Source organism: Lepus europaeus, chromosome 22 (assembly GCF_033115175.1).
Source record: "Lepus europaeus isolate LE1 chromosome 22, mLepTim1.pri, whole genome shotgun sequence".
Lineage (NCBI taxonomy): Eukaryota > Metazoa > Chordata > Mammalia > Lagomorpha > Leporidae > Lepus > Lepus europaeus.
Window position 1 is genome coordinate 37,601,767 of NC_084848.1, and position 24,987 is coordinate 37,626,753.

A 24,987-nucleotide genomic window follows, 5' to 3' on the forward strand; every position below is an offset into this window, starting at 1 on the left:
ATGGAAAGGACTTACATCCGCTGGTTCACTCCCCAAATGGCCAAAACGTGCTGGAGCTGGCTGATTTGAAGCCAGGAGCTTCTTCCAGGTCTCCCACCCAGGCGCAGGGGTCCAAGCACTAGGGCCATCTCCCAGGCTTTCCCAGGCAAAAAGCAGAGAGCTGGATAGGAAGAGAAGCAACTGTGATATGAACCGGCACCTGTATGGCATGCTAGCTCCACAGGGAGAGGAATAGCCTACTATGCCACAGCACCAGTCCAGATTCAATTCATTTCTGTTGCTGTCTACTTAGAGATAGCGTTAGGTTCCACAGATTGAGGGCTAAGTACCACAAGACTGCACTTCTCTCCCCCAACCCCCACCCACTGCAGGTGACAATAGCAAGTGGTAGGTCGTCACCTCTATTCCTAACCTATTTTCTGTAAAGCTAGTTCCCCAGACCATCTCCTCAAATTTAGTTTGCTGGAGCTACTCACAGAATTCCACGAAACACTTTACTTAGGTACATGCATTTATTGTCAAGGCTACAGATGAAATGCCAAAATGATGGCAGTGATGCGTAAGGTGAGGGTTGCAGGGCCTCCGTGCCCTCTCTGGGCATACCATCCTCCGGAGATCTCTGCATGTAGAACTGTCTGGAGGCCACCTCAGCCCTGTTCTTTTGAGTACTTATTGAATCTTTATATAGGTGATTACATCATTGACCACTGGTGACTAATTCAACTTTCAGTCCCCTTGTCCCTCCCCAGAGGGCAAGTATGAAATTTTCAACACTGATTATGGGGTGTGTTCTCCTGGGACCAGTCCATTCTGAGACTCTCCAGTAGTCCACCAAGAATCGCCTCATGAGAACAAAAAATGCTATCATCCAAGAAACTCCAAAGGATTTTGGAACTCTGCTTCAAGAACTGAGGTCAAAGACCAAATGTTAGAACATAGGATTCTGTTAACACTCCTGTCTACATGGATATCAAGAGCTCTGTGCCAGGAACCTGGTACAGAGACCATTGTGTATGTCTTACTATTTCACAGTTGTCAGTTTACATGCTCAGAAGGCAAGCTGTCTTCTGACCTGATGTGAGACTTTCTGAGGTCTATCCAGTTCCTTTATCAGAGGGTTCATCCTTTGAGACCTTTGCTTCTTCCACCCAGGTAGAGGAGGTCAGGCTGGGGTACTGGTCAGGCCTAGACACAAAGGACAGCACGTGCAGACTCTACGATGATTTACACTGCTTGGTGAACTTTAGTGTGCTGCCACCAAATATTTAAAGCCATTTGAAAAAAGCTAAACTGTATTGAAGTGTAATTTACATTCCCCAGAGTAAACCCATTTTAAGAGTCATTTTGATAAATGTATCAGGTTGTGCAGCCATCACCGCTTCATGTATGAGTGACCAGTACAGTCACAAAGAGACTCGGACTCAAGAGGGAATCCGCATTCATAAGAGGGCCCTGCACGTGGCAGTGTAATGCTCTGTGTAAGTTTTCTTGAATTCTTAACGATTTTATGTCTGAATTTGTTTTTTGTAAGTGAAGTCTGATGGGACAATGGAGCCTGCTCTAGAGGCATGGAGCCAAATGATTTTGCCTTCTTGCAATGGCTTGTCAGCCACCAATTCCCTGTTTGTTCAGTCACTGTTGCTGCCTGCACCCTGAGTTGCTGTGGCTGCAAGGAAGGGCAGGACTAGATGTGTGAGCCCTCGTGTGCCTAGGAGGAGTCTGCAGGTACTCGTGTGTGTGAGGAGCGCAACACTGAATAGCAAGGAAAGAGTTCTGTGAGCAGTAAACAGTGCGTGTTAGAGGTGTGAGGAGTTTCTGATTTTACATGTGAAGGTTATAAGGATGTGTTTCATATCTTTCCTGTCAATTTGTAATTAATCTTGAAATAAGTCATCTATGAGAGTCTCCAGTTCCTAATCCATGAAGCATTTTGACAAGGAACCACTCTGTTTTCAGCCTAAAATAAACAAACCTTAATAACAAAAGGTCTAAATTTTTTTTTTCACTCTGTAAACCCAAAATGTTTGTATTCAGAGGTCACAAAAATATAACATGCTTTGGTAAAATAAAACTGGCTCCCTTAATTACTTTTCCAGGTCAACAAGTAGAGGTCATTGAGACACTTTTAGTTCCGGCTGTGTTGAAAACATTGCCATCAGCCAATTCCAGAGTATTTGCTTAAGAAGACATCCTCTTTCAAGATCTTTATTACTGCAGATTCATCTTCCTTCTTATCTTCTGGAGAAAGATTGCTTCCCTAGATTGCAAGCTTCCAGAAGTCAGGAGTGTTTCCTCCTCATTTTCGCTTTTGCACCTCACTAGTCTCGGCTCCAGCCTCTCTATCTCACCTCACCACATAGTGTCTTGACAAAGATGACTCTGACATGACTTTTACCCTGTAGACAACTGAAAAGGCATAGCAGAGAGGTGTGATAGTGCCAGGGGCCAGTCCTCCTTCTGATGCATGTCTTGTACTTCTGAAGTATATTCTGAGGGCACCTGCTGGGTGTTAGAATGAGGAAGACAAGTTGGCTGTGGGTCCTCTTTAAAGAACTGGTGGTCTGGGGTAGGAAACTCAGAAAACAGGAGTATGTTAATATGGGAGGGGTGAGGGCGGTGTCATGAAGGCCTTGTCTCAGCTCCACTTTCATGGGTGAATACATGGCTGAAATGTTCGTGTGTAGACTGTCCATCAGATGCAAAGGGCTCAAAGTTTTGGAAGAATATGGTGCCTTTGATGGGAATTAAGTAGTTCAGTCTAATGAGAGTACAAGGTTTCTAAGAGAGAGAAAGTGACATAGACTTTTAGAAACAGGGAGCTATTGAAGTTTAAGTAGGTGAGATATTCAGATTTATGTTTTAGAAAAGTATTTCTGAAGGCAGCAGTATGGAGGATATATCTGAGAGGCTGAAATACAACAAGAGAGAGCCAAAGTAAGAGACGTTCAGGCAGGGAGGAGGGAGCTGAGAAATGAATACAAGGAGACTTAAGGGATAAAATTAATAGGAGCTGGCAGCTAACTGCAGGTGGAGGGCAAGGAACATATTCTAAGAAAGTGCCAAGGTTTTTGGCTTGAGAATCCGGCTGGTTCATGATGACTTTTACAGAGGCAAAGCTTCCTTCAGAGTTTTGCACAGCTTGCAGAATATGCCACCTAGACTGAGTCTGTGTGAGAGCGGTAAGGGTCTGAATGATGAAGGCAGCTGCTCTCGCCGCTCACTCTTGGTGCTGTGTGAGCCGAGGCCCTGGGAGAGAAGTCGGTGGGGCAGGGCCAGCACTTATTCTGTGCTGCAGAGGGTGTGCAGCTGCTGCTTCCTTGTGATTCCCCACCACCACTTGCCACAGCTGCTGGGCTCGACCAAAATAGGTAAAGTGTAAAAAGCCCGTGGCAGCACTGAGTGTAACTTATAATTGTTTTTATTCCTTATATTTCTTCAGCTTTTTTTCTTCTAAATCTGTAGATGAATATCTTAGATCTGAATTGTACATTTAATATGCTAAGCACTTGGAATGCATGATTTAGTCAATGTGGTTGACTACTACTAACCACTTATTTTGAAGCTCTGTGTGTGTGTATTTTATATTTTAATATTATACCTGTAGAATTTCAGTGACACTGTAAGAAGGGTTGCTTGGTTGTCAAAGATTTTTTTAAACATTCTCAAGGTCAGCTTTTTCAAATAATGTTAGTTTACATATATACTCCCTTAGCTACCCAGTGGACTATTAAAATTTTTCATTCCTTCATTTTGTGAATTAATCATGTTATTTGTCCATCAGATAGTTTGTATTTAAATATTTGCTGTTTCTAGAATATTAATACTTCCTATTCTTAAAAATTTTTCTCTGGTCCAAACTTCATATTATATTATAAAGATATTTATTTGTTTATTTTATATTTAATTATCAAGTTTTTTTCCTCCTCTAGTATATGTATTTATTTTTGCTTAGTATAAGCTCATTGATTTTTTTTTTCTTTCTAGAATGAAAAATCTGGGAATTTATTTATTTTTTAAATCCTTTTGCTTTTTTCCTTCATCTTGTTCTTGATGTTATGGATGTTGATCTGAAGAGGGCAAAGGCTCTTTAAAAGACTGTTTAGGGAGTGGTTGTCGTTCCATTTATTTCTGCTTGTTGCTAATCTGAAATGTAAATGTCATTCTTGTGATAAAGGTCTGTAGCATAAACTATTTTTTGTGTCATGTTGACATTCTCTGCCCTCTATGCTCCGCTTCTGTTTGTGGAGAATTGTACCATCTGGAATTGGTGAGCACAGCCAGTCCCCATCATCTTTCTGTATAAAATAATCTCTTTCAATCATTTGATGTGTTTCTACCTGTATAAACTTGCCTTACTGTTTAAAATCACAACTTCATTTTGTTAGTTACAGTATCATTTTGTTAGCTACTTTTCTGATGATCAGTAGATTGAGTTTTTAGTTGTAATTCATTTTTATTTTTCTGTTCTATTTGCTATAACTTATTTGATGTAGATTATCAAATAAAAAAGAGAACACTTTATTTTATGGACTCAACTTTTTCATTTCTGATTCATGCTATATAGCTTTATGAGAGACAGATACTTTCAAATTGGCATGATATTGGTTTCAGTTACAGATGGAAAAAGAAATGAACCACTCTTTCCAAAACTTGCAGTTACTTTTTTTGTACTGATACTTTACTACCCAACAACATCAGGAATTTATTAGTACTTAAATTTTAGGAAATGACTTCTCTCAAACAAGTATTATTAAAATCCTGTTATCTTTTTTCTTATGTAAGTACAGCCTAAAATTAGACTGACAGATTTGTTTTTATATTCATTCGTATTTCTTAAAATGTGTTTCATTTTTAGTAATAAATCATTTTTAGAGAATAATATTTTCTTTTTTGTTGCAAAGCTACAACAATGTTAAATTGTGCCATAGGTATTCTGTATTGGTTCCTCATAAATTGGCTTGCATCCCAGAACTGTAATTCCACTCAGTATGACATTGCATTTCAATTTTTAGAAAGAAGTTACCATTTTTAGAAACTTCGGAAGTTTTTTTTTCTATTCCTTAGAGACATGGTTGAATAACGATTAATGCAGTTCAAGGAAATGTCACAGGTAGAATGTGCAGGTATTTCCGTTCTTTGTCTTCTTCCTTTTCATCATTCTTTAGATGTTAGATCCATTTTGGTTTACCACTTTCGAACATTACTTTTAATTGTCAAAGTTATGCATATATCTCCTGTCTTCCATTTAATGTCATTTAAGGGACATTAAATGGGGAGAGACAGTGGATGGAAGACCTCTCTCCATCTACTAATGTCAACTAATGACATTAGTTCCCAACATAGTTAAACCTAATAGATGATCAGTCAGTTGATGCTTATTCTTTTTCCTGTATTTTGTGTTTCTCGTTTTTAAAGCCAAGTGTCAGAGGTCAGGTTTGTTTCAAAATAGCTAAACATTAGTGTTTTTACACCAGAAACTCATGTGCATTTTACAGTCTAAATGTTTTCAGAAAATTTGATTTGGTAAATATCACACTAATCTCAAAAACAAAACTTTGAGTATAAATATATATGATTACTTTGTAAGTAATGATAAAATACAGTACAGTACAGAAGTTGAGAAGTTTTTAGAATTGGTTGGGTCAAATCCTGGCTGTGTCCTTGATTGGTTTATGATCCTGGGAGATTACTTGATCATTTTGTTTCTTTCCTATAAAAGAGGGATAATAATAGCATTATTCTTATAGGTAGTTTCGGATATTTAATAAGAGCACATATGTAAGGCAAATTATGCTGTTTTTAAGGTCTATTGACATTTCCTGCCTTCCCATTTTTTTTCTTCTGCCCCCATAATTTGATGAATTTGAGTTATCAGCTCAATAACGGTTTCACTGCCACTTTCCTTCTATTTTTGCAATTTAGTTAAGCATTACATATTTTCTAATTGCTTTTAAAAGTTTTTATTTGAAAGGCAGAGTGACAGAGAGGGATAGAGGTCTTCCATTCACTGGACCACTCCCCAGATGTCCACAACAGCTGTGGTCAGCCAGGCCAAAGCCGGGAGCCTGGAGCTCCATCACTGTCTCGAATGTGTGCGGTTGGGACCTGCGTACTGCGTACTGCTGCCCCCTCAGTGTGCATTAGCGGAAAGCTGCATTGGAAGCAGAGTAGCTGGGTTTTGAACTGGCGCTCCGATGTGTCATGTGGGCATCCCAAGCATCAGCTTAACTCTGCACCACGATTCCCACCTGTATTTTCTAATTACTAAAATAAAAATCTAGTTTACCTTTGCAGAAGACTACTGTGGTTTTCTAATGTTTTGAATTGAACAAGGTAACTAGTAAGAAGTTTTGTTCCACTGATTTCACATCTGCTTTAAACAAAACTATGAGAAAAAAAGTGCAGATAAGAATTTAAGGAACTCTGAGAAGAAAAAAAGGGGGACATTTTCAACTAATTCTTCAACTTTAATGACAGTTTTGGTTGTTAAAGAAGGAAACATTATGTGTCTTTTCTTTGCTTATTTTACTCAACATGGTGTTTTCCAGTTTTGTTTTGATACACATGATCTAATTTCATTATTTTTTATGGCCCAATAATATTCCACGTAAGAGAAGGAGAGGCAGAGAGAGAGAGAGAGAGAGGTCTTCCATCCATTGTCACTCCCCAACTGGCCACAACAGCGGGAGCTGTGCTGATCTGAAGCCAGGAGCCAGGAGCTCCTCCAGGTCTCCCATACAGGTACAGGGGTCCAAGCACTTGGGCCATCTTCCACTGCTTTCCCAGGCCACAGCAGAGAGCAGGACCAGAAATGGAGCAGCTGGGTCTCAAACTGCCCCAGCACTGCAGGCAGTGTCCCTATCTGCTGTGCCACAGCACTGGCCCCTTTTAAGGTTTATTAATTTATTTGAAAGCCAAGAGTTACAGAGAGAGGGAGAGATGGAGAGGAGAGCTCTTCTCTTCTATCTGCTGGTTCACTCCTCAGATGGATGCAATGGTCAGGGGCTGGGTCAGGCTGAAGCCAGGAACCACGAGCTTCTTCCAGGTCTCTCATGAGGGTGGCAGGGTCTCAACCTTCGGGTATTTTCTGCTGCTTTCCTCAAGCCATTAGCAGGGAACTGGATCAGCAGTGGACTAGCCAGGACATGAGCTGGTGCCCATATGTGATGCCAACGTCACAGGTGCTGGCTTTACCCACTACGCCACAACACCAGCCCCAAAATTGCCCTTTCTCCACATCCTTGCCAGCTTTTGCTGTTCTCTGTTTTTGAATAATAGCCATCTGACAGGAGTAAGTTGGTATTTCATTGTGGGTTTGATTTGCATTTCTCTGATTGCTGGTGATACTGTGCATTTTTTCATTATTTGCTGGCCATTTGTATTTCTTTGAGAACTCTCTGTTGCCCATTTCTTAACTAGATTGTTGCTTTTTGTTACTGAGAATTTTGAGTTGCTGATATATTCTGGGTATTAATTCTTTGTTAGATAAGTAGCTCGCAAATTTTTTTTCCATTCTGTTGAGTGTTTCTTCACTTTATTGATTGTTTCCTGTGCTGTATAAAAGCTTTTGAATTTAATATGACAATCTTATTTGTCAGGTTTTGCTTTTGTTGCATGTGCCTTGGGGGATCTTGTCTAAGAAGTTATCACCTATACCAATGTCTTGAAGTGTTTCCACTGCATTTTTTGCTATCATTTTATTTCAAGTGTTAAATTTATGTCTTTGATCCATCTTGAGTTGATTTTTGTATATGGTGAGAGGTGGGGGTCTAATTTCATTCATGTACATACATACTTCCAGTTTTTCCAGCACCATTTATTGAAGAGATTATACCTTAAACGTGAGAGCTAAACTTTTTTAAAAAAATAGAACAAAACCATAAAATGACTTTACATCAGTTTTGCTGCAAATATGTTTAGTTAAGCCTTGTTTTAAATCTTTGCCATATTTTAAAGAATCATATACTACTATAGCTTTAATGTCATTGTGATTATTTTAAAATTTCTATGAAGCTAAGCATCTTTTCATGAGTTTTATTTATAGCCCTTGCCTACCTTTCTGCTCAGCTATGATCTTTTTACTTTATATCTGTTGAACTCTTTATTTAGTGGAGCATTATGTCTTTGACTATAATGTAAATTTAAAATATCTCAAAAATAATAAATAAAATTTTATACAAAAGGAAATGATAGGGCCTTCTTGAAGTTATTGAGGATTTAGACATGAGCCAAGGGCCTGCTTTGTGGTACAATGGGTTAAGCTGCCACCTGTGACAGCCGCATTTCATATCAGGGTGCTGGCCGCTTCAAGTCCCACTTCTCTGCTTCTGATCCAACTCCCCGCTAATGTACCTGGGAAGGCAGTATAAGATGGCTTGGGTCCCTGCCACCCATGTGAGAAACCAGCATGAAGCTCCTGGCTCCTCAGTCCTGGCCGTTCTGGCCATTTGGGGAGTGAACCAGCAGATTGCAAGATCATTCTCTGTCTCTCTCTCGCTGTCTCTCAGTCTTTCAAATAAATAAATAAGTCTTAAAAGAAGGAAACAAGATCTCCTTCCTTTGTTATTTAAATATAAAGTATAGGGGCTGGTGCTGTGGCATAGCTGGTAAAGCCACCACCTGCAGTGCCGGCATCCCTTATGGGTGCCTGTTCTAGTCCCGGCTGTTCCTCTTCTGATCCAGCTCTCTGCTGTGGCCTGGGAAAGCAGTAGAAGATGGCCCAAGTCCTTGGGTCCCTGCACTCGCATGGGAGACCTGGAAGAAGATCCTGGCTCCTGCCTTCAGATTGGCTTAGCTCTCGCTGTTGCAGCCAGTGGATGGAAGACCCCTCTCTTTCTCTCTCTGCAACATTAACTTTCAAATAAGTAAATAAATCTTAATAAATAAATAAAGTATAATTATATCTGAAAACCTGTACCGTGACAGTTCCATAGTTTGAAGCTCTCTATTCATGATTTCTGTGCTTTCCTTTGTTTATCCCTGTTTTATGTGTCTCATGTTCCTTTGGGAGGCTCTACCCTACCCTTTGTTACTTTGGATATGGAACTTTGTCACTTAAGTGGATTCCCTTGAAAGTTTACTTACTTTGTTTTTGTGAAGATTTAAGGTATATAGAGAGGGATTATGTAATCTCTGTATAACTATAAGGGCACTTCAAAAAGTTTGTGAAAAATTGATTTATAAAATGTTTAGGGGCAAAAATTTTTGAACTATGTATAAAGAGACTTAAAAAATCATGCAAAATGTGTATTATGAAAAATCTGCGTGGATTTAAAGAATTTTTGTACCAAAATAAATTTATCTTTTTATTCCAGTTTTGATTGAACCTTTTGAGTACCCTTTTATGACCCTATCTTACCTTGCTTGTCTCACTCCCTTTTTCTGTCTCTTTTCCTTTTTTTCTTTTGTTTCATTAAGGGTGATGTAATTGGGAGGGGCAGAGTATCTCACTTTCTTTCACGGTTGGTTTATCAGGTATTTCCTTCCAAATAAATAAACAATGCAAATACTGATGCTCCTGGATTTATGATGGGATTACATCCTAATAAACCCATGGTAAAAGAAAATACCATAATTAGAAAGCCCATGTAATAGACCTAACTTTCCCAACATCATAGCTCAGCCTAGCCTCCCTTAAATGAACTCAAAATACTTAATGACTATGTTGGGGCATAACTACCTAACACAAATTCTGGTTAAAAATGTTGAATATCTTATATAGTTTATTGTTATTCCTGTATTTAAAAAAAGCCACACTAGCAGCACAGGAACCACAAGGTACCGTTGTTTCTTCTCATGATAACATGGTTACTGAGAGCTGTGATTTCTGCCCTGCTCTGTGCTGTGCAGACTGCCTGAGGGCCTGTCATTAGCCCAGGAAAAGTTTAGAAGTAAAAATTTTAAAGTTGGGGCTGGCATTGTGGTTCACCCGGTTAAGTTGCTGCCTGTCTGATCCAGCTCCCTGCTCATGCACCTGGGAAAGCAGCAGCAGATGACCCAGGTTCTTGGGCACCTGCACCCACTTGGGAGACCTGCATGCAATTCCAGGTTGCTTATTTCAGCCTAACCCAGCCCTGCCATTGCCGATGCAGCCATTTGGGGGAGTGAACCTCGGATGGGAGATTTCTCTCTCTCTCTCTCTCTCTCTCTCTCTCTCTCTCTCTCTGTCATCCCAATCCTCCCCCGCTTCTCTGTCACTTTTTCAAATAAATAAAATAAATCTTAAAATAACTTGATTTCCACTGATTACAGTGGTTTTACACTGTTGTAAAGTTCAAAAATCATAAATTAGGGATCATCTGTGTAGGAGTGCTTTCCTTAAAATGTATTCAGGTGAGGTGGAATTTTCTGTACTATATTTGTATCTGTTTATTCTTTTTCTTTCTTTTTCTTTTGACAGGCAGAGTGGATAGTGAGAGAGAGAGAGAGAGAGAGAGAGAGAGAGAGAGAGAGAAAGGTCTTCCTTTTTGCCGTTGGTTCACCCTCCAATGGCGGCCAGCGCACCGTGCTGATCCAAAGCCAGGAGCCAGGTGCTTCTCCTGGTCTCCCATGGGGTGCAGGGCCCAAGGACTTGGGCCATCCTCCACTGCCTTCCCGGGCCATAGCAGAGAGCTGGCCTGGAAGAGGGACAACCGGGATAGAATCTGGGGCCCCAACCGGGGCTAGTACCCAGTGTGCCGGTGCTGCAAGGCGGAGGATTAGCCTGTTAAGCCACGGCGCTGGCCCTGTTTATTATTTTTCTTTTTTGAATCTTAAATGATAATGAAGTTGGACTATAAGTTTAGGGGAAGCAGTGGAGTAGGTAGACATCCTTAACAGGTTCTAAATCTTATCCTGTTACATATTAGTTATGCAAGATTTCACAACTAGCATTATTAACTTTCCTAATTTTAGGCAGATTTAACGAATCTCAGAAATCATCCTGGTAAAGATGCCCCCCCCCACCTTTAAATGAATAAACTCACTTATTTGTTTAGTCATGATTAATTAAGAACAGTATGTAGTGAAAAAAAAAGAAAAGAAAAAAAAAGCTCTCGGGGCCGGCGCCATGGCTCATTTGGTTAATCCTCTGCCTGCAATGCTGGCATCCCATGTGGGCGCTGGGTTCTAGTCCTGGTTGCTCCTCTTCCAGTCCAGCTCTCTGCTGTGGTCCGGGAAGGCAGTGGAGGATGGCCCAAGTGCTTGGACCCCTGCACCGGTGTGGGAGACCAGGAGGAAGCACCTGGCTCCTGGCTTTGGATCAGCACAGCGACCATTTGGGAAGTGAACCAATGGAAGGAAGACCTTTCTCTCTGTCTCTCTCTCTCACTGTCCACTCTGCCTGTCCAAAAAAAAAAATTCTCTTGAAGAGGGACCATTTATGTCTAAGACAGGTCACTTTCTCCACAGTTGTCTTTCTTTCCCTCAGTTCTCTCCAGCCTGCCCTCCCTCCCTCCTTTTGCATTATAATTGATGTAAAGTACTTTATGTAAAGTACAAGAATATACTTAGATGTGCCTCTGATAAAATGTTGGCATTCTGATTCTTATTGATACTTTGTCATTTCCCATTAGCTGAAGGAAGTGGAAACTATTTCAAGTTTCAAATATTTCACTATTATTATATAAGAGGTATTTTATTTTTCAGTATTTTAAGTCCATTTAAAAAATATTGTGTGTTATAGGCATAAAATGGGTTTGACATTGTGAGAAAATTCAAAATATGTTAGATAAGGTTGCTGTTCACAGAGCTTACAGACTAGTTATATAAGTATTTAAAGTAAATATGTAAAATATGAGACAAATTGAAAGTGGGAAGAGCCTGAATAATAGCTAAGAGTGGTGTTGACATTCAGAGGCGGTGGTGGAAGGGGAGCTACTACGGAACATCATAGTCCTAGGTCATAATGTGCAGTATTCTTTGCCAGACACTGTGTTGAATGCTTATATTACATCAATTCACTTCACAGCAACCCTGTTACATGTTGGTAAATTATCACCATTTTATAAAACTGGAGGCCAGGTTTAAAGAGACTGAATAGCTTTCCAAAGTCACAGAGTTTAGAAGTGAGATATAAGCCTAGAGCTGACTCCAATGTGTATGTTCTTTCCACTCTTTGGAAGATATTCGTGAAAACTTAGAAGTATTCGAGGAATTTCAGCTGAGGATAGATAGGATTTTGGCATGCTCCAGTGAAGGGTGACTAGCTTGCTATAGGGCATGAACAATCAAAGAGTTAGGGGAAGCAACAGGGCATATAGGACAAATGATGAATGTTGACACCTGAGTGAAGAATCGCTTGTATAAATGGGAATAGGTTCAAAAGGTAGGTTAGAATTAGATTGTATCAAGTTGTTTGGGTAGTCATTGGAATACTCAACAATTTTAACAATTCTTTTAAGTTTTTATTAGCCCTATTTTACATATTTTTTTTTTCACTTCCTACAAGTTAATTGACGATTTAGAGACTTTTTCCATCTTGTCCTATAGGAAGTATATAGACGCTAACTAAGCTTTATTTGTAATGCCAGAATCTTATATTGAGTTCACCAACTGCAGAGTTACAGAAGTCAAACCCTTAGTGTTATTCCTTAATATTTTTTTAAAAGAATTATTTATTTATTTGAAAGTCAGAGTTACACAGAGAGTGGAGAGGCAGAGAGAGAAAGAGGTCTTCCATCTGCTGGTTCAGGAGAGGCAGAGAGAGAAAGAGGTCTTCCATCCACTGGTTCACTCCCCAATTGGCCGCAACGGCCGGAGCTGCGCCGATCTGAAGCCAGGAGCCAGGAGCTTCTTCTGGGTCTCCCACACGGGTGCAGGGGGCCCAAGGACACGGGCCATCTTCTACTGCTATCCCTGGCCACAGCAGAGAGCTGGATCGGAAGTGGAGCAGCCAGGTCTCGAACCAGCTCCCAAATGGCATGCTGGCTTTTCAGGCGAGGGCATTAACCTGCTGTGCCACAGCACCAGCCCCTGTTCCTTAATATTTAAAAAAAAACAGAACTCTGTTAGTAGTAATTAAAGTGATTCTGTTCTTTTTTTTTTTTTAAGATTTTTATTTGTATTTATTTGAAAGAGAGAGAAAGAGGTCTTCTGTACCCTGGTTCATTCCCCATATAGCCACAATGACTGGAACTGAGCTGATCCGAAGCCAGGACTTGGGCCATCCTCTGCTGCTTTCCCAGGCACATTAGCAGGGAGCTAGATTGGAAATGGAGCAGCCGGGACTCAAACTGGTGCCCATATAGGAGGTTGGTACTGCAGGCTGGGGCTTTAACCCACTGTACCATGGCACTGGCCCCAAAGTGGTTCTGTTCTAGTGGTGGTTCTATTCTAATAATACTGATGTTTTTCTACAACAGTGCCTAAGACAATCTGTGACAACTATCAAAATTTAATACATTAAAAATTATTTACTTTTTTTGAAAGAGTTACAGAGAGAGAGGGAGAGACACACAAAGAGATCTTCATCCGCTAGTTAAGTCCCCAAATGGCTGCAATGGCCTGAGCTGGGCTGATCCAAAGCCAGGAGCCAGGCGCCAGGAGCTTCCTCTCGGTCTCCCACGCAGCTGCAGGGGCCCTAGGACCTGGGCTGTCCTCCATCACTTTCCCAGGCCACAGCAGAGAGCTGGATCAGAAGTGGAGCAGCCGGGACTCAGACCGGCACCCACATGTAATGTCAGTACTGAAGGCGATGGCTTTACCCGCTACACCACAGCACTGGCCCCGCATCTCGTGATTTATAACTATATTACATGAAACACACATCACACATATCTTGAAAACACGTATCTTGAACTGGTGGATGGAAGATACCCCCAACCTCCAACTGCCTTTCCTTCTCTCTCTGTGTAACTCTTTCAAATAAATAAAAATAAATAAATAAATCTTTTTTAAAAATTCACGAGATGCTGGGAGTAGATTTTTGTAAATGATGTTTAGCCACAAATGTTAATAGTTGATCATACTAGGGCCCAACAGGTAAGACGCCTATGATTTCAAAAGACCATGAATCCTAAGGATTATGCTTGTGACTCCTTGCATCCCATTCCAAATGACAAGTTAACAATTTTAGAAATAGGTAAATCCATTTAAATATATTATTTCTCTGCATTGTGTTTTGAATTATACTGTTTTTAAGAGTAAAAATGAGGGCCAGCATTGTGGCACAGCAAGTTAAGCCACTGCCTGCAATGGCAGTATGGGAGCTGGTCTGAGTCCTGGCTGCTTGACTTCTGATCCAGCTCTTAGTTAATGTGCCTGGGAAAGTAGCAAAAGGTGGCCCAGGTACGTGGACTCCTGCCACCCACGTGGGAGACCTGGATGGAGTTCCATACGCCTGGCTTGGACCTGGCCCAGTGCTGGCCATTGCAGCCATTGGAAAGTGAGCCCAGAGATCAAACTCTCTTTCCCCCAACCCTCGCTTTCCCTCCCAGTCCCTCCTCCTCCCTTTCTCTCTGTAACTCTGTGTTTCAAATAAATAAATAATTTTTTAAAAAGAGTAAAAATTAGTATTATCAAGCCTCAAAGTAATATCATTTTGATATTGAGAAGTATTTTCTCCAAATGTACTATATGCAAAAAAAGCCAAAGATAATTTTTTAAAATTAGTGACATGTTTTAAGTATTGAATATAGATACTAATAAAAATTCATATCATGGGAAAACAAAGGTGATTTTACTTTTTCTTTCAAACACCAAATGACAAGTAGCAAATTATAAATTGAAATTATAATTTAGATAAAGTATTGTTAAAAAACTTCTCACTGTATGGAGCAAAGAAAATAGAATTATGAAAATTAGTTTTTAGATGAGTTAGTGTTTGGTGTCTGTGGTAGACCTAGGACAACTTATAATTAGTCTGGACACATTCGTGTATGGGATTCTTTCACTCTGTCCCTTTTGATGTTTACCACATGTCTTGCTCTGGATCTGAAACAAGAACTTTTCTGAGCAGAGGCTGTGACTGTGTAAGAGCCTGTTCATTCTCTTCCTATTGCAGTGATCTTAGAAGCAATTGAGGCCGCATTTCCATCGTCCTGGGTTCCTGAATGGTAGTGACACCACCCGTCCAACTTTGGACATAAAGTGTGCATAGGAGATAAATGTTAGATATGCCAGTGAAATTTTGAGATTACTACAAAACTGAGCCTATTTGCTCCAGGTCTTATGGCTTGCAGGCAGCAGAATTAAGATATCATCTGCTGGCTATGCTTTCAACTGTTTTTGTTTCTCCTAACCTCTCATTAGGGTCAGTTAATTTGTCCAGGCATTTGGCAGAGAGTTTGGGCACGGGAAGGAAGGAGTCGTTTCTCATTCACTTTATCTTCTTATTCCTAAATATTTCCACTAGAGAGATAAAATTATCTGAAGTAAATAAATGTAGTGCATCCTGTCCTCCATGTTGTTTCTATGATTAACTCATGTTTTAGTATATCTGGTGGGCTGACCTTGGATTTCTAGTAAAGTAGAATGTATTAGCTATTGAAGGACAGAATGTTTTCTGTTTTATAGTATATAGCATGTAGGCATTTAACTGGTTCCTATCCTGAAGAAAATAACAGATGGTAAGGCATGTACCTTTGTTCATCAGAATCTCTTAATTTCTATACTTCTGTTGTATGAAAGTGATTTGTAGATTAAAGAACAATTTACTGTGACTTAGACTTTTTTGAGAAATAAGGATTTTAGAAATCTTAAGAATTAATTTTATAATACTAGCATTGTGTGCAAAATCTAACACTATATGGATCATGAAAATCCCCTCCTGTTTCTGATGTTTAAAAAAGCATTGCAGGTTATTCTCTTATTGCACATTATAGAAAGATTATATTTTTATATTTCAGCTTTAACATACTTTAAAAGGAAAATTGTGTCTGGCGCCGCAGCTCACTAGGTTAATCCTGCGCCTGATGTGCTGATACTGCTGGTTCTAGTCCCAGTTGGGGCGCCGGTTCTGTGCCGGTTGCTCCTCTTCCAGTCCAGCTCTCTGCTGTGGCCAGGGAGTGCAGTGGAGGATGGCCCAAGTGCTTGGGCCCTGCACCCACATGGGAGACCAGGAGGAAGCACCTGGCTCCTGGCTTCGGATTGGCACAGCGGCCATTTAGGGAGTGAACCAATGGGAAAGGAAGACCTTTCTCTCTGTCTCTCTCTCTCACTGTTTAACACTGCCTGCCAAAAAAAAAAAAATTGATTCAAAAAAAGAAATAAATGTAACAGTATCCATGTTGCCTTCCAGTTAGGTTTAATTGCCTTTGAAATTGATTAGTAGAAAGATTCTTATTTATCATAAAGGAATATTTTAAATATTCATCTCTAAAATTTATAGATTTAAAAGGATATATTTAGGAAACATTTTTAGTCATTTTAAAAAGTGTCATAAATTACTTATGTAAGAACTATTCAGTCCTACTTTTTGTCAATATATTAGGTCCTATTTCTTATTTTTTAAAAATATGTTGTCAGTTATTTGATAAATTACCATATTGAGGTTATTTTCATTGTATCCTGTCTTAAAAATTTACTGTTTGTTTCTGTGACTCCTTTGTTTCTTTTCCTTTTTTCTTCTTTTGTTCCTTTTTATTGCTAAAGCAGATTTTAGACATTTTGCATTAGAATATAAATAGAAAATCTAACCTAATATAAAGATTTTAAAATTTAAAGCTTATTTTACAGACACTGAAAATCACATGCATGAAATAGAGCTATGTATGGAGTGACAAAGTTCAGAAGCAGCATATTATGTTTGTCTTGGAGGGACAGTGAAGATCAGAGCTGGGAGCACTTTTATAAGAAGTGGAGTCTTAGTGAAGGTGTAAAGGAGGACTAGGTATTTGCCAGACTGTCAGAAGGAGAAAAACATTCCAGTAGTGAGAAAGCCATATGCAAAGGCCCAGAGGCCTGACCGAACAGAGTGTGTACAAGGAGTGCAAGTTCTTTCTTTGCTAGAATATCAAATATTGGAGGGTTGGAGGTGGAGGGAGTTTGCAAGAAGAAAATGGGAGAGTAGACAGGGCTAGATTTAAGGGTTATCTGTGTTCTGCTTAAAAGCTTCTAACTTTATCATCTAGGTGATGAGAAAGTAATGTTAATGGTGTTTATTAGTAAGCTGTGTAGATATTAGGGGACCAGGGTCTGTAGGTGGCAGAACTGAACGCGAGGGAGATTTGTGTGCTGACTGTGACAGGTCCAGAATGTTTAACCTCCAGCGTGTTCTCAAGGTAATACCATGGGGCACAAGAGGATCAGTATCTTTCTATCCCTGCTTTCAGCTTTAAAATTTGAAAACTGAAAATTTCTCTACTTTAGAGTACTCATAAAAAGTCATGTTTTGGGGCTGGCGCTGTGGCTTAATGGGTAAAGCCTCCACCTGTGGTACCATCATCCCATATGGGCACCAGTTCATATCCTGCTGCTCCTCTTCTGATCCAGCTCCCTGCTGTGGCCTGGGAAAGCAGTGAAAGATGGCCCAGGTGCTTGGGCCCCTTTGGTGGGAGACCTGGAAGAAACTCCTGGCTCAGATCTGCCCAATTCCCACTGTTGTGGTCATTTGGGAAGTGAACCAGCTGATGGAGGACCTATCTCCTCTCCGTCTCCCTCTCCCCCTCCACTCCCCTACCCCGTCTGTAACTCTCTCTCTCAAATAAATAATTAAATCTTTTGGTTATTTAAAAGAATCTGTATGTCCCCTCCTCCTGCTCCCCCGACCCGCCCTCTCCCACTGAGCCATGACTTAAGCGTGGAGTGGTGAAGCCTGTTTTTCTCCTGCCTCTCAGCCCCGCCGGGGAGCTCGAGTCATGAACCCTCCACTCCAGCCCAAGATGAGTGCTGCAGCAGAAGCTGAGTTCAACATCCTCTGGGCCACTGACTCCTACAAGTTTACTTACCAAAAACAATACCCGCCCAACACAAGCAAAGTTTATTCCTACTTTGAATGCCATGAAAAGAAAACTCCAAAGTAAAGAGGTGACCAAAGAGAACATCCAGGAAGCCAAAGAGGTCTACAGAGAACATTTCCATGATGATGTCCTTAATGGAAAGGGACGGAACTGTGTTCTTGGAGGAATACGACAGGCATCTTCCTGTGAGTGAAGGCTGCTCCCAGAGGAAGCGTCCTCTTCACAGTGGAAAACACAGGCCCAGAGTGCCACTGGCTCACAAGCTGGGTTGAGACTACTCCTGTTCAGTCCTGGTACCCACTCACAGTGGCTACAGATTCTAGAGAGCAGAAGAAAACATTGGCCAAATATTTTCTAGAAACTTCTGTAGCTTAGATGGTCTGGAATACAACTTACATGATTTTGGCTACAGAGGAGTTTTCTCAAGAGACTGCTGGCATAGGAGCATCTGCTCATTTGGTTAACTTCAAAGGAACAGCTGCAGTGGCAGGGATTGCCCTGATTAAAAACTACTATGGGACAGAAGATCCCATTCTGGGCTGTTTTCTCGCAGCAGCAGAACACAGTATAACAGCTTGGGGGAAAGACCATGAAAGAGATGCATTCGAACATATAGTAACAGAGTTTTCCCCAGTGCCTGCATCTGTGGTCAGCAATAGCTGTGACATCTATAATGCGTGTGAGAAACTATGGAGAGAAGACCTAAGACATTTAATAGTATCGCGAAGTACAGAGGCACCACTGACAATCAGACCTGATTCTGAAAATCCTCTTGACACTGCAGTAAAGTATTTCAGCTGCTACAAAGTTGAGTAGCCAGTGAGTGAGGACACTTGACACAGTGTGCAGCCTGGCTTTAATGAAGAGGAAGGAGAACTTAAGAGGGACTGTGGGTTATGTGCACTTCATGTCCTGCAGTCTAGCACAGTTTCGCTGCACTTTGTGATTCCAATGGACTTATATTTGAAATATACCAGACACAATTAAACCAAAGCTTGTTGGACATAAGCAGAATAAATTCAAATCAAGGTCATGAGTTTTGTAAAATGATACTTTATACTTATTAAAATATATTTATTGCTTAAATCTTCTAAAAGTAAGAATTTTTTTTGCATGGGTATAATTTTAAAGATGTGAGGGCAAAAACTTACTTTGAACCACTTTATGGTGTCAGTTGAGCTGATACCATAGAAATGATAGGAAAAAAAAACTCTATGACTTAACAGAAAGGCACAAATATAATATATCTGTATGGACATATTACAGATGTTTTTCTGTACTTTGGACCTCTTTTTTTTTAGGTGCCTAGAAGTTTATTATATCTTAGAGGACTGATCGTTCCTTTATGATTGTGTAGGATCTTTCTCTCTTCCTATTAGCAATGGCTTGCATTGTAAATTTATAAATGGATTATCAAAATGGTGAGCCATGTTTCTGTTACATATTTGTGGGTTTTAGAAAATCACTATTTTTGTCTTTTCTGTGTGGTTTTAATTTATATAACTTTATTTTTTAAAGATGTATTTATTTATTTGAAAGGCAGAGGCGGGGGGGGGGGGGCGGGATCTTCTATCTGCTGGTTCACTCCCTAGATGGCCACAATGGCCAGTGCTATGCCGATCTGAAGCCAGGAGCCAGAAGCTTCTTCTGGGTCTCCTGTGTGGATTCAGGGGCTCAAAAACATCTTCTACTGCTTTCCTAGGCCATAGCTAAGAGCTGGATCAGAAATGGAACAGCTGGGACTGGAACCAGTGCTCACATGGGATGCTGGCACTTTAGATGGTGGCCTTATCCTCTGTGCCACAGTGCCGGCCCCAATGTAACCTTCAATAGAACATACATTGTCTTTGTTGTACATTGGAAGGAATTTATAGTCTCATGTAAGTTATTTAATAATTTGTAAAAACTATAAATCTGTTATTAAGCTGTTAATAAATTATGTTTTGTAATAGTTATGAATCAAATGATTTTATATGAAATAGGAATTAGATTTTTAAAATTTATTTATTTTGAAAGAGAGAGATCTTCCTTCCACTGGTTCACTCCCCAGATGCCCACAACAGCCAGCACTGGGCCAGGCCGCAGCCAGGAGCTTCTTCCTGGTCTCCGACATGGGTGGCAGGGACCCACACATCTGGGTCATCTTCCACTGCTTTTCCCAGGGGAAGTAAAGTAGCCAGGACTTGAACTGGTGCCCATATGGGATGCAGGTGGAAGCTTTACCTGCTATCCCTAGGAATCAGTTTTTTTAAGGTTTATTTATTTATTTATTTGAAAGAGTTATAAACAAGAGAGGGAGAGATAGAGTGTACTTCTGTCCACTGGTTCACTGCCCAAATGGTCACAATGGCTGGGGCTGGGCCTGGGCCAGGCCAAAACCATGAGCCGGGAGCTTCTTCTGGGTGTCTCATCTGGATTCAGTGGCCCAAGAACTTGGGTTGTCTTCCCTTGCTTTCTCAGGTGCATTAGCAAGAAGCTTGATTGGAAGTGGAGCAGCCAAGACTCAAACTGCACCCAGTGGGACGCTGGCATTGCGGAGGTAAAGGCAGAGGCTTTACCCGCTACACCACAGCGCTGGCCCCAGGAATCAGTTTTTCAAAGTCAGATTTTTGAAAGTACATGAGATTCCTAACAAAAATTATTTACAAATTAACAAAATCTGCGAAGAACTTCTCTAAAGAATCTGACTTAAAATTAAGTAAATCTGAGCATCTTAATTGTTCCAATCAGTACATACAGCAGAGCTCCGTAATCACAGAACCTATATAAATACTTAATCAGTTCACTCTTGTAGTTTGTTTGCTTCTCGTAAAAATTATAATTTATTCAGTGTCCACGGTAAACAGCCCAGTCTTTATCCTTCTGTAACTGAGTTAATAGCTGTGTTTCTTGGTTGGAGATCTGAGAGTTTCACATATGACTTGGAAATACTTTTCCTGATGAGTGTCTTGTATTAACTCCTTGAGGTCTGCTCTAGTTATACCCTTTTGTATACCCTTGGATACTCAACAGTATATGAGTAGACTGTACCGATGCCTCTTCTGCCTTTTGGTTTCCCAGTTGGGTGGAGGTGGGCAGTGGGCAGCCTCAGCAGGCGATCACCCAGTGAGGGAGATGAGATAGACTGTTTCCATGCTGGGAGGCCATATGCTGTCTGTGTCCTTCAGTGGAAAGTCACTGTTCTTTTAAGACAGCCGTCTCTGTAAGTGATTCTTTTTTGGGTTCTCAGAACTATATTTGTACTCGTTTCTTTGCCCAAACGTGATAGTGCCGATGTTGCTCTGCTGGGTTACACTGAACCAACACTTGTGTATCTTTGCCGCTTCACTGCTCTAAGTAGCTGGCCTTTGGAAGCTGGCCTTCCTCAGGTTGTCCTAAGCAGGGAGAGCCATTTCTTTTTCACTTGAAAGCTTAACCGTTACATATTCCAAGACCTATTTTAAAGATTTTTTTAAAAAAAGATTTATTTATGTATTTTGCAAATCCAAGTTAGAAATCTTCCATCTGTTGGTTCACTCCCCAGATGGCTGCAATGACCAGTGCTGGGTCAGGCTGAAGCCAGGAGTCAGGAGCTTCAACCATGTCTCCCACATGAGTGGCAGGGGCCCAAGCACTTGGATCATCTTCTGTTGTTTTTCCCAGGCCATTTGCAGGGAGCTGGATCAGAAGTAGAGCAGTGAAGACATAAACCGGTACCCATATGGGATGCCAGACGGCTTTATCTGCTATACCACAACACTGGACCCAGTAATGATACTTTTTAAAATAACTGTACGATTTGCAGTCTTAAGATCTAGTATGTGTTGAGTGGATCCTAATTTTTTCTTTTGAAAAAAAAAAAAATAATAATGTGGCCAGCGCTGTGGCTCAATAGGCTAATCTTCCGCCTTGCAGCACCTGCACACCGGGTTCTAGTCCCGGTCGGGGCACCGATCCTGTCCCGGTTGCCCTTCTTCCAGGCCAGCTCTCTGCTGTGGCCCGGGAGTGCAGTGGAGGATGGCCCAAGTGCTTGGGCCCTGCACCCACATGGGAGACCAGGAGAAGCACCTGACTCCTGGCTTCGGATCAGCGCGGTGTGCCTGCCGCCGCGCGCTGGCTGCGGCGGCCATTGGAGGGTGAACCAACCACAAAAGGAAGACCTTTCTCTCTGTCTCTCTCTCTCTCACTGTCCACTCTGCCTGTCAAAAAACAAAAAACAACAACAACAAAATAATATATTGAGGTAACATTCATGTAATGTACAATTAACCACTTTGTTTTTAAAAGATTTATTTTATTTGAAAGACAAAGCAATAGAGAGGAAGAGACAGAGAGAATATCTTCCACCTGCTGGTTCATTCCCAAATGGCTACAACAGCCAGGTCTGGTCCAAGCCAAAGCTAGGAGTCCAGAACCCCATCTGGGTCTCTCATGTGAGTGATAGGGGCCTAAGATTTTAGGCCATCTTCCACTGCTTTCCCAGATGCATTAGCAAGGAGCTGGATCAGAAGTGAAGCAGCTGGGACTCAAACGGGCACTTCATTGTAAATGGCGGCTTACTTAAAAACGCTGCACCACAGCATAGGCCCCCATTAACTATTTTAAAGTGAACAGTTCAGTAGCTTTTGGTACGTTGGCGAAGCTGTGCAACCACCACCTCTATCTAGTTCTGATTTTCATCATTCCAAGGCAGATCCTTCACCCATTAAACAGTTTCTCCCCATTCTTCCACCTCCCAGTCCCTGGTAACTAGCAGCCTCTATAGATTTATCTATTCTTGATATTTTGTGCAAGTAGAATCATATACTATGCATCCTTTTGTCTCTGGCTTCTTTCATGTTACAATGTTTTTGAGATTCATCCATGTGGTAGCACATATCAGTGTATCATTCTTTTTGTGTGGTCAAATGGTATTCCACTGCATGGATATTCCACAATTTGTTTATCCATTAATTTATTGATAAATGTTTGAACTGTTTATGCCTTTTGCCTATTGGAAGTAATATTGTTATAAAAATGCCTATACATACACTTACTTTAGTATTTTTCTTTTCCTTTTGAGATAGACTGAGGAGCCAAACTGCAGAGTCATGTGGTACTCTGTAAGGTTTGTCAATTTTGTTACCTTTTTTTTAAAGATTTATTTATTTAATTGAAAGGCAGAGTTACAGAGAGGCAGAGGTAGAGAGAGTGAGAGAGGTCCTCCATTCTATGGGCCATCTTCTACTGCTTTCCCAGGCCATAGGAGAGAGCTGGATCAGAAGTGAGCAGTCGGGACTCAAATCACCACCCATATGGGATGCTGGCACTGCAGGCGGTGGCTTTACCTGCTACACCACAGCGCTGGACCCCAATTTTGTTATTCTTTTCAAAGAGCAGTTTTTGGTTTTGTTCTCTTTCTCTCTCTTTTTGGTTCTCTATTTTATTTATGCTTACTCTAATCTTTATTGTTTCATTCCCTTTGCTAGCTTTAGACTTAGATTGTCCTTTTTCTGATTTCTTCAATGTATCACTTTATTAATCTAAGATCTTTCTTATTTTTTAATGTAAGCATTAAATTTTATAGTATTCCTCCTAACCACTGCCTTCATTGCATCCCATGTATTTTGGTGTAATGTGTTTTTGTTTTTATTCATCTCTGTAAGTAGTTTCTGATTTCCCTTGTGATATCTTTTCGACCCCGTATTCATTCAGGAATGTGTTGCTTAATTTCCACATATTCTTGAATTTGCCAGTTTTCTTTATTGATTTCTAGCTTCATTCTATTACGGTCAGAGAAGATGCTTTGTATGATGACAGTCTTTTAAGACTTATTGAGACTTGTTTTGTCCCAGAGAGTATTTCATGTGCACTTCAAAAAAATTTGTCTTCTCTTCCCAGATCTTCTCTCGGGCTTTAAGAACAAACAAACAGGATGATTTACTAATGCTGTCTGCTGTGCTCTCTCTGGAACCAGTGACCCTGGCTCCACACTGGCAACTCAGACTGCCAAATCAGGGAGGCTAAGTAATGAGGGCAAGTCAGCATGCTACAAAGTTTTCCAACCATTTTTAAGTTGACTTTTTCTTAGCATTTGCTTGGTTGCTATAAACCTTTTGCTATTTTCCAGAGTCTGACAATTTCTGCTTGTTTGTTTTTTTCAGTGTTTCTTTGGAAGGAAAGGAACTTGTAACCTTCTCTACTATTTCTTGTGATCATGGCTCCTCATTCAATTAAAGTTTTTTTAAAATTTTTTATTGATAAGGACACAACATATGTTTTACTCTCAAAACTTTTTAATTATTTTTTTTATTTGAAAAGTAGAGTTACAGAAAGAGGGAGAGAGAAGAGAAAGAATCTTCTGTCTGCCAGTTTACTCCCCAAATGGCTGCAACGGCCAGGGCTGAATCAGGCTTCACATGTGGGTGGCAGAGGTCGGGGGAAGAGGTACCACCTTCCGCTGCTTTCCCAGGCGCGTTAGCAGGGAGCTGGATCAGAAGTGGAGCAGTCGGGAAGCAAGCCGGTGCCCATTTGTGGTGCTGGTGTCGCAGGTGATGGCTTTATCTGCCAGGCCGCAGTGCCAGCCCCGCTTCATTCATTTTTGTAATTCATTTGTTATCTCCTTGACTGCCATTGTGTGTCGCATTATGGATATTTTTTTTCGTGTTTCTGTTTCCTTTTCCTGGTAACAGTGTCATGGACAAATCACTTCTCTGAGCCTTGGCCTGCTCTCCTCACTGGGAGGAAAATAAATATGGAAAACATTTCGTGAACATTTTATAAAATTAGATTCATTACCTACTCTATTGATAAAATACCTTCTCAATGGCTTACTTTCTTCTGTCAATGAAACACGACTCATTGGAAGCCACTGAGTATAAATAAGTTAAACTGAGAGCTTTGTGAGTCTACTTGCACATATTTTGTCAGCAAATTTGGTTCCAGCAGAGCATGCATGCTTTCTAGATCACTGCAGCCTAAAATGATTGCCTTTGAGCAAAGAAAGAGGAGGAGAGAAGCTGGTGGAAAAATCCACGTCATCAAGCTTTTTTCAGTCCTCTACAATCAAGTCTAAGCTTAAACATTGCCAGTCACATTCTTGAGCTGTTGTACCTGTAGTACTGAAGCACGGATTTATTACAAAGCTAAACTT

General features: G+C 40.7%; 1 protein-coding gene and 1 pseudogene across 1 annotated transcript in view; both read left to right on the plus strand.

Annotated features, from left to right (window-relative positions):
* Positions 1 to 24,987, plus strand: part of MNAT1 (MNAT1 component of CDK activating kinase) — a 231,626-nt gene that overhangs the window by 177,857 nt on the left and 28,782 nt on the right. The gene's annotated exons all lie outside the window — the stretch shown is intronic.
* LOC133751558 (nicotinamide phosphoribosyltransferase-like) lies at positions 17,773 to 18,817 on the plus strand (annotated as a pseudogene).